The 10,833-nt window shown below is 38.2% G+C and overlaps 1 long non-coding RNA gene across 2 annotated transcripts; it reads left to right on the top strand.

Annotated features, from left to right (window-relative positions):
• Positions 1-7,850: 7,850 nt before the first annotated feature.
• LOC110692101 lies at positions 7,851-10,254 on the top strand. 2 transcript variants are annotated; one of them, XR_002505382.1, is made up of 5 exons: positions 7,851-8,083; positions 8,319-8,362; positions 8,442-8,478; positions 9,706-9,836; positions 10,030-10,254. It is a non-coding gene; the product is annotated as an uncharacterized LOC110692101 (long non-coding RNA). The 2 variants fall into 2 exon arrangements; XR_002505381.1 differs by having other exon boundaries at positions 7,853-8,083; positions 8,319-8,478.
• Positions 10,255-10,833: the final 579 nt, after the last annotated feature.

Here is a 10,833-nt window from a genome sequence, read left to right on the forward strand (position 1 = left end):
CCCCGTAACAAGAGACGAGCTCATGAAATTCATGACGAGTTTCAAGGGGGAGATCAAGGACATAATTAAAAAAGTCAACTGGCACCAACAAGGGACAGTCGGCCAAGAAGCCTTCTCCCTCAGGGAAGAAGCATGTGAAAGATCGTGTGCCTACTCCTCACCCTAAACCAAAAGGGGCGGACGGGCCCATGATCGACTTATCCAAACTTCGTTTCCCTAAATCAGGACAAAGGAAGGCCATCCGACAAGTTCAACCGGATGGGTAAAAAAAGGCTTACTTAGACGCCCAGATGTTCATCCAGGAGAAAAGAAGTCAACAATTTTCTGAGTCGGCCTCCACGTCGACGTACACAGACAGTTTCCAAAATACTTCAATGAAGTATTCGGAAACAAACTGAGAGAGTCAGTCATGAAGCATGTCCGCATGTACTGGCCCTCATATTATCCAGTCGGCTCTGTATGTGCCCCAATAGCCATACATGCCCTATAGATTGAAATTAATGGTGTCCTTCCAACAAGTGTATTATTCTGATAATGGGTTTAGAATTATTACAGAGCTAATTCTTCAGTAAAGTCAAGTGATCAGAGAGCCTAGGTGGAGGCCGCTTCCGATAAGTAATATTAAGGTACAATTAATATTACAGCTTAATCTTAACTGAACCCTTCGGGTCGAACCCAATCGAACAACCGATCCGAGACGACAAATTAATCCGAAGGATTCGATGAGTCGTAGGAGTTTTACGAACACAGACGTCGGATATCGAGCCTAGGGCGTCGAAACCGAGTGTCGCAAAATCACAACAATAAGTACGAGCATAGCCATAGCATCACATTAGCCTAGCCATGTGAGTGCTAGGCTAGGCTAGTTCATCGCAAGCCTAGGCGCACCATGTGTGTGCTAGGCGGACCATGCGTGCTAGGCGCACAAGGCAGCACCATCGCAGCAGCGTGCTTGCGTGTGTACGTGTCTCGTATGGCAGCACCATCGCAGCAGCATGCTTCTGTGTGTGCGTGCCTTCACATGGCACAGCACCACCGCAGCATGCGTGCTTGCGTGCCTAGGTGCTATCGCAAGCCCTCGCACAGCATAACACCATCGCAATGCTAGGCACTTGCGTGTGTGTGCGTGTGTGTATGCCTAGGGCTATCGCACTATCGCAGCTCATCGCTAGCACAACACCAAGCATGGCATGCTTGTGCGTGTGGCTGGCGAGGCAATGCCCATCATGCGTGGTTCACTAGCAGCACGCATGCAAGCTATGCAAGTATGTATGCGAGAGGGCAGTACGTGCTCGCCAGCAAGAAGCAGCAACGAAGGGGGCCTTGCCTAGCGCCCAGCACCCAGCAGCATGCGTGGCTTGCTAGCTGCACGCATGTGCTGGCTGTGCTGGCTAGTGCATGCTGTGCGTGGTAGCTATGCCAGCTGGTGCGTGCTGGCAGGCTAGCTGGCAGTCAGCCCAGCTGCCTTGCTTGGTGCCGGTTTATGAGAGGTGGGGACAAATGCTTGGAGCATGCCTTGGGGAGAAAGGCAATGGTCCCCCCATGGACATGGTCCTCACCTAACTCTCTCTCTCCCCTTGACACTTTTTGCATGGTGATTGCTTTTGATTAATTGTTTAATTTAGAATTAAATAAATTTTCACAATTGCACATGATCTCACATTGATCATGTACAAGGGGTTCAAGTCCCCATTCCCTATAAATACCCCTTGAGTGGGATTTTGGGAATACACACTTGAGTGGAACTATATAGGCATTTCCATTGTTGAGGATACCTAAAGTTCATAAAACTCCAAAGTTTATATTTTTTTCTGGTCCCGACTAACCTTCGGTACATTGGATGATCGGGTCGGGTTCGAGGGTACGAGCCGTCGAAGACCTTGAATTTGCGAGGTTGAAGTAAGAGCTCTTTTAGCGAGCGAAGCACACGTCTAGGGTATAATTCTTTTTCCCTTCTTCTTTTAATTATGTATTAATTATATTTGCATGCTTTAATTGCTTCAGTTAATCAGGGCGGGTCTTGGTGGGTTTCCTTCCGCGTAGTGAGGGTCACTACGAAACCCTACAGCGGTATCGAAGCCGCGCTCCTTTTAATTATTGCAATTATTTATTAATTGAGGTGTTTTAAAGTAGATTTAAATTCTTGTTTTGCGTTTCTAATTGGATTAGAAGCTCGTTTTAAAATAGTTTTAAACTCGTATTTTTCTCTTTTTGGCTGTCGAACCCAGATTTTGGCTCAAAAATAGTGTTTTTTGGGTGGAATCGACGTTCTAAATCGGTCAACCTTATTTGAGAACTGTCCAGAAGCCAAATTCGAACTAGAAACCTAGTTTTTTTAGGGTTCTTTCGTTTTTAATGAAAATTTTAAATCTTTTATGCCTTGATTAATGCAAGCATGTCAAGGGTAGATTAAATGCATTATTGCATCCCTAATCTACTGCAATTTAAATATCTTTTAAGCATGATTATGGAGTTATAATATGTGCTTAAGTTGATATGTTCTTTTTCACATAAACTTGTTTTCACAATTACGTAAATAAATTGCATTAATGTGTGAATACTTGTTGTGAATATGTAATTTTTAAGTTCCTAGTATGTTAAAGATCTAATCTTTAAATGTTTAAATGATCGGAACTTTAATCCTAAATTCCATGTTGAACTAACTTTGCATTTTTTCATAATTGGTTGATTAAAATCCTTAAAGTTCAAATGCTTGTGATTATTTTGATTAATCTTCATATGGAAGATGTAATCTTATTATTTTACACAAGTTCAAAAGTTGGAAAATTTTCATTGGATGATTAGTTTATTTTCCCAACTACCTATTTGACAAATCCATTATTAATTTACATATTTGTTAAATTAATTATGGACATAGCTCTTTCAATTTTAAGCATAAAGGAAGACCTAAATTATTTCAAAAGGAAATTTTGGATGATTTAGGCTTGTGCACCATTAAAATTGAATTTAATTAAGTTGGACTTATTTTATTTTCATTTTTCCCAAAATTAATTCTAAAAATAAATTTAGATTAATTTTACGTTGCATGTTAATCGGGATTAAAATCCCGAGAAAAGAAAAAAAATGCACGCAAATCGAGGCAAAACCCCAAGCGTCACCAAAGCTAGTCGGGTTGCCCAGCAGCCCGCATCTAGGCTGCCTATGGTGCGCACAGGGGCCAAGCCATGATGCTTCTGTGCAATGTGTGGCGAGGGCTGCTGTTATGTGCTGCTTATGCTGGGTGCGTGGGCCTCAGGCTGCTGGCGAGCTTGTGTTACTGCTGGGCAGCGAGGCCGCAAGCCCCAGCCAGCCAGCCCACTGCTACCTGCGCCAGAGAGCAGCTAGCATGCGTAGCATGCCTAGCGTGCTGCTGGTGCTAGCTAACAGAGCATGCTGCGTTAGGCGTGCTTGCTAGCAGCCAGCACCACACGCAACACTAGGCTGCCTAGCAGCCATGGTGCACAGCCCGCTAGGATACGAGTGGGCGGTTTTGGCTTAATTTCGGGCTATGTGTTTTGCGAAAATTTTTGCCGTTTTAAAAAATTATGTAATTATTTTAACGAGGTTAGACCTCGATTTTTCCGGCTCTAGCAAAATTTTTGATTTTGACAAATTAGGGTTAAATAGCTTAATTAATTGGATTAATTAACTTGAATGCGGAATTTAGTGGGAGCTTAGCTAATTACGTGAACAAATTGCACCTTAGTAATACATAATTTATTAAACAACTTTGACTAGTTCTAATTAGGCGCGTTAATCGGATTAACCACCTATGGTAGTTACTAGTTTTGCGTGTTTACTTGTTTTATCTCGTAAAATGCATGGGCCATTCAAAAATAGTGAATGGGTAAATGAAAGATTGTTTCAAAACTGGTTTTGAAAAATTGGCAACTAGTGGGACCCGACTAGGATAGAAAATACGGACTGTGTTCCCTTACGTATTTTTGTAAATCTAAATACGGTCTGCGAACCGTTAAGTATTTTTGTACTTTAGATTAATCTTAATCGTAGTAGCTAGTAATTTTATTTTGGCCAAGATGTCTCATGACGGTGTTTCGATGAAGACGAGCCAAGATGAAGGCCCTTGAAGATTTGAAGATTTCAAGGGGTCATGCTAGTTTCCAAATGCATCAAATTTATACCTTATATATATTGTTGTTATATATATATTTGAATATTAGATGCATGTCTAGGATTTCAAATGTTGCAATGATTAGTTAAGTTCACTTAAATCAACCAACATAGAAACCCTAGGTCCCTTAAAATATTAAGCTAAAATTTGCCATTCCAAGAACAACACTAACCGAACTAATGAGCGTATGTGATGGGCTACGCCAAAGCGAGACATCACTTCTTCCCTAGGAACGTAAGGTATACTAGGTATACAAGTTGTCTTGGTTAAGCTCAACGATATCAGTAAGGAGTCCTTAGATGTCGTTGAAAAAGAGATAAAATGTCAAGAATGCATTAGATGCGACGTTTTATCAAACCGTGAGTAGCTTAGAGCTATTAGCAATTGGATTGCTTACCTTAAGATATTTAATGTTAAGACAAGCCAAACCATGCTTAACCATTTCTTAATCTTTGGGATCTTGGAATCATTTTATTCTCGCCTTAAAGGGACAAATTTATTAATGCGTGGATAAAATGCTCAATAAGATTGAAAATTGCATGAACGCTTTTAAAATTTCAAACTTATTGGTTATATGAATGGTTTTTCATTTCAAATTCTTTCAATTGTAGAATAATGTCTGCAAGTAACTCAAACAACAACCAATTCTCTTTACGCTCAATTCTCGACAAGGAGAAGTTGAGCAGGCCAAATTTTCTTGATTGGCAAAGAAATTTGCGTATTGTTCTCATGCAAGAGCAAAAGGAATACGTCCTTGATGAGGAAATACCCGACGCTCCCAATGAGGAAGTCACCCAGGCTATGCTTAACTGATGGCCAATTTCCAATCGGGATGTCAAATGCATCATGTTGGCCACTATGTCTCCGGACCTTCAAAAGACGACTTTCTTTGAAAAGGAGACGACTTTTGAGATCATTTCTGAGCTTCAGAATATGTTTCAAGAGCAGGCGTGAACTGAAAGGTTCGAAACCCACAGGCAAATCCTTAAGAGTAAGCTCAATAAAGGAGAGCCGGTAAGCCCGCATGTTCGTAAAATGATTGGATTATTTGAGAACATGGAAAGGCTAGATGTTAGGTATTCAACCGAGATGGCAATTGACATCATTCTCAACTCACTGCATAAAGGCTATGATCAGATCAAAATGAACTATAATATGCACAGCATGGAGAAAACTCTCACCGAGCTTCATGGTATGTTGAAGCAAGCCGAGCAAACCCTCAAGGATGAGGGAAAGCATGATATGCTCATGGTGAGAAAGGGCAAGCCATTTAAGCACTTGGGCAAGACGAAGAGCTTTAAAGGGAAAAAGAAAAATTTTCCGCCTAAGTCAAACACTGCCAAGGGCAGCAAGGACAAAAAGGTAGCCTCTTCCAAATCCGACTCCGAATGTTTCTACTACAAGAAGAAGGGATATTGGAAGCGGGACTGCCTCAAATTCAAGGAAGATAAGAAGAACGACACTGTTGCTTCTTCATCAGGTATCTTTGTTATAGACTTAAACATCACTAGCAAAACCTCATGGGTATTAGATACCGGATGTGGCTCACACCTTTGTTCCAATGCTCAGGGACTATGGATAAATAGGAGGCTAGAGAAGGGAGAGGTCGAGATTTGGGTCGGCAATGGAGCAAGGATGTCTGCCGTCTCCGTTGGAACTCTTAGTTTGTCTTTGCCCTCTGAGCTTATTTTAGAACTTGACAATTGCTATCATGTTCCTAGAGTTACCAAAAACATTATTTCAATTTTGGCTTTGGACGCCAAGGGTTTTGAATTTCTAATTAAGAACAATAGTTCTTCATTTTATTTCGATAATGTTTTATATGGTAAGGCATATTCAGAAAATGGTCTTTATGTGCTTTCTCTAAACAAACAAGTTTATAACATTAATGATACCGCCAAAAGGGCTAAGACCATCGAGTCGAATCAAACCTACTTATAGCATTGTCGTCTTGGCCATATTAACGTGAAACGCATCAAAAACTTCTACAAGAAGGTATTCTTGACTTATTCGACTTGGAGTCATTTGAAAATTGCGAAGGATGTCTATTAGGCCAGAAGATAAAACAGTCATTCTCCAAGTTGGGAGAAAGGCCTAGTGACTTATTAGATCTAATACACACGGATGTATATGGACCTATGAGTACACCCGCAAGACAAGGTTACCGATATTTCATCACTTTCACCGACGATTTTAGTAGATATGGATATGTCTAACTAATGTCGAATAAATCTAAATCTTTTGAGAAATTCAAAGAATTTCAAAAAAAATGAGAATCAACTTGGCAAGAAAATTAAAGCACTTCGATCGGATCGAGGTGGCGAATATTTGAGCCATGAATTCGACGTTCACTTGAAAGAAAATGGTATTCTTTCAGAGCTAACACCTCCCGGAACTCCTCAATGGAACGGAGTGTCCGAACGGGGGAATCGAACCTTGATAGACATTGTTCAATTAATGATGGGTCTTAATTTACTTCCTATCTGTTTCTGGGGACATGCTTTACAAACCGCGACACTAACACTAAACCGAGCTCCGTCAAAAGCTGTTGAAAAGACTCTATATGAATTATGGACTAAGAAACCTCCTAAGTTGTATTTTCTCAAGATTTAAGGATGCGAAGCATATGTCAAACAATTAATTTTAGACAAACTTCACCCCAAATCAGACAAGTGTTTCTTTGTGGGATACCCAAAAGAAACCAAAGGGTATTACTTCTACAATAAATCTGAGAACAAAGTATTTGTTACTCGTGATGGTGTCTTTTTGGAGAAGGAACAGCTTTCCAAAATGACAAGTGGGAGAAAAATCGAACTCGACGAAGTTCGAGAGGACGAGCAACATTGTCAACCTGATAAAACTGACAATCTAAGTGCTTTGGAAGCAGCTGAGAAGATTGTTCAGAATCAAACAGACAATGTAAATGCTCAACCCATTACCCTTCCTAGGTCGCAACGACCAAGATCTCAACCAGACAGATACCTTGGTATTGTCTTAATCGATGATCAGGATATCCTAGTTATGGATAAAGATGAGCCAACGACATATAAACAAGCTATGACGAGCCCCAACTCTGCTAAACGGCAAGAGGCCATGAAATCCGAGATGGACTCCATGTCTGAAAATCAAGTCTGGGACTAGGTGAATTTGCCTGAGGGTTACACACCCATCCATTGAAAATGGATCTTCAAACTGAAGACAGACAAAAATTGAAATGTATCAATATATAAAGCTAGACTGGTGGAAAAAGTGTAGGGTTTCGTAGTGACCCGACACTACGCGGAAGGAAACCTACCAAGACCTGTCCCTTAATTAAAACAATTAACAAGTATAATAAACTTAATCAAACAAGATTAAGAACAAGAATTATACCTTTGACGCGTGCTTCGCTCCCAAAGAGCTCTTACTTCAAAATCCCGAAAAGATGAGATCTCCGACGGATCGTACCCTCGACCCGTCCCGAGCGTCCTAAGTCATGAAGGTTAGTCAAGACCCGGACAAAATAACTATGAGTTTTACGAATCAAAGGATTACTCTTTCTTACACTACTATAAAATGCGTATTTTAGCGACGCTGTGAGCTCGACACAGTGTAGGGGGCGTCAGCTCTTGATATAGTATGCGTGTATCCTCGACGCTTATTTAAGTCAAAATTTATTTTCGAGAGGTAAAAGCGTCGAGATATACCCACCTACACGGCACGTGACAAATTTCTTTTGGCTCGCATCATGGCATTACATTATAGGATAATAAAACCGCCGCTCTACATACCCTAACTCTCATAGTTTCATCAGTTTTAATTTTTTCATCTTTCTCCGTACCCAGTTCTCCAAAAACACTAAGAGATTCATGCAATTAGGATTTGGATCTGTATTTTCAGCGTGGTTCTTATAAATTGGGAAGCAGAATTTGCTTTTCTCTCATTCCTATGCTAGTTAGTAATTATTCAAAGGTACTTTTTATCATTTTTTTTAATTTCTTGTTAAAATTGAGTATTTTAGGTCTAGAGTTTTAATTTTCAGAAATGTTACGTTTAATGATGATAGAGGGTTAACTCATGAAGAACAGAGATTTAAGGGTTTTGTTTATGCTTCTCTAGTAGAAACCCCACTGTGAGAGAGAGGTATTGAGATAAACGAGTTTAATTTGTTGCAAATTTAACTAATGTACTTATTCTGAAATTTCAGAGTAGCAATTGGGGTTCAGATTCAATCCTTAGTGGTTGAGCTAGGTTATTTTCCTCCCTTTACAGATCTGGTCTTCACTTTTAGAGTTATGCCTGTCCTTATTATGCCGTATTATTTTGCTAGATACAACGTTGCTTTAGAGGTCAATGAATTTATCCAGGTTAGAATTTCTAGCTTTTTTTTTTTTTTTCTTCTGTTATTTTGCTTTTTATAATTGTTTTGGTTTAATTTTGATGTCAAATTGGCCATTTTGTTTCAATTTTTGCTTAATTTCTGATCTGATTGAGTAAATAAGTGGGGTTTTGTGTTTTTATTTTTTTTGTACGATTTGCTATGAATTTTTTTTGGAGTAATTGGTTGGTTTCTTAATTGCAAAGTTCTTATTGTTTAAACAGAATGGGGAATTTAGCTATTTTCTTGAATTTATGGTTGTTACTTTAACTTTTTATTTTATTCTCTTCTTTAGGAAGTAATTACATACCAGTATTACGGGAGTAGTACTTAGTATCTTACTCGTCCCAAAAAATTAAATAATTGGAGTTACTTAGATGGATTGGTGTGAGTATTAGTGTGTGACTAAACCATTTTAAACCTTATTTTTTGTTATTTTGGGAAGCTTAAGTATGTACTGATATTTCCAAATAAAATACAATGCAAGCTAGATTAAATATTAAACCCCTTTTAACATCTAAAAGACTGAAAGTTATTTATAAGAAATCAAACCTGTCTTTTGGGTAGGAACATTTTTTCTAGAGTGACAAGAGAAGCCTCCTAGTGATATTGGATTACTTTTTGTGGGAGATCATATCTGTTATGTGGTTGTGTCGGTGTTTTAGGTTTTTCAACAATTAGATTTTTTTTTTTTTTTTTTTAGATTTGTCGTAGTACTAATTTTAGTTGCCTTGAGCTACAGTTTTGTTTGTCTTAAAATGATATACCTGCATTTGATATTAGCCCATAATCCCTTCGTGAAAGATATAGATCTTCAAAAGTTATCCAATCTAGGCTCAAGAATTTCTAAATTTGTAATTGTGTGCTAGAAGTTGTGCCTTTTGGAAATTTCAGTGGTCTGCTGCCATGGTTCTATCGCAGCGGGGATGTTTATTGCTCTCTTAAAGCCTATGCGGGTTTATTGCTTTGAGTTGGGTGTGTTTGATTAAATGAATACTTTGGATTTAGTTAAACATGAAGTGGCTAAATTTAAGTTGGGTGGGTTTCCTAAGATGATAAGTAGGTGCTTTGCCCGCGTTAAGGTCTTTATTATGTCTCATGCCACACGAGCAACAATTGTTTTTGGAATCTAGATCATCTGTGTGTCCTTTCTCTTTCTTGTTTCTTTCTTTCATAATATAGGACCTGAGATGCAACTATAAAAACTATGAAGCAGGTTTCTCAAACTTGCATTGTTTTATAATCGATGGAACTCTTGATTTCCTACATCAGTATGTATATGGCAGCATGAAGTACTTTAGTGTTGTGGACTAAGAATTTCAGTACTCTTCAGCAATGAAACCAGAGGTAACTAGTGTTAGAAACCTTGTTATGCAGCTGGTTACATTTTTTATTACAAATCTGTAGTCTGTCTTTTAAATCTAATATAATTTTTCTTGTTGGGACTATAATCCACTAACTAGAAACATGTTTTATTCAACCAACAAAAATATATGGCAAATTTTAACTTCCAGCTCTAACATGCTTGTTATTGATGCAGGATGTTATGACTATTATATGTGTCAAGTCTACAAATTAATCAAGTCATTCCATGAAGACGTTAAATTAGCTCCAATTCAATAGATAGAAGTTGCGTGTTTTTCGAAATAGTTGTAGTATTGCAACTATGCATTTTTATTTAATGTTAGCAGTTTAAGAGATCGAATGTCTTGTAAATGAATATTAGTTTAATAATGTTAGAATATAATCATAGTTTTTTGCATTATTTTACATATGTATACATATAATAATTTGTACTCTTGTTTAAATATGAATAAATTCAATTTATGGGTAAACTATTTCTTCTGATTTTTTTTAATACTACGATATGGAGTATCTTTGCAAATAATATATATATTTTCTACATTGGATATTTTTATAGAGAATATGGACTTGAAAAGGTGTTTCCCAATTTTAAATTATGGACACAAAAAAGCGTCGGTAGAATACCGTACATATAAAGTATGAAATCAGAGACTTAAAAAGCGTCGCCAAATATGCGATATAGACATAAAAAAGCGTCGAGAAATTTGACAAAAGTGCGCAACACAATGCAAATATCGACGCTTTGTATACGAATTTGGACAATAAAAAGCGTCGATATTTGCGACGCTTTTTTGCGTAGAGGAATTTTCTCGACTCACTATTTTTGACGCTTTTTGGAAGCGTCGAGAAAATAATTTTCAACGCTTTTTGGTGTCGAAAATATGCCTAAAAAGCGTCTAAAAACCACGGAAATTCTAGTAGTGTTAGAGTTGCCTTTTTAATTCCACTCAAAGTTGTATTCTCAAAATCCCAACCAATT

The sequence above is a fragment of the Chenopodium quinoa genome, unplaced genomic scaffold, assembly GCF_001683475.1.
Source record: "Chenopodium quinoa cultivar QQ74 unplaced genomic scaffold, ASM168347v1, whole genome shotgun sequence".
Classification (NCBI taxonomy): Eukaryota; Viridiplantae; Streptophyta; class Magnoliopsida; order Caryophyllales; family Amaranthaceae; genus Chenopodium; species Chenopodium quinoa.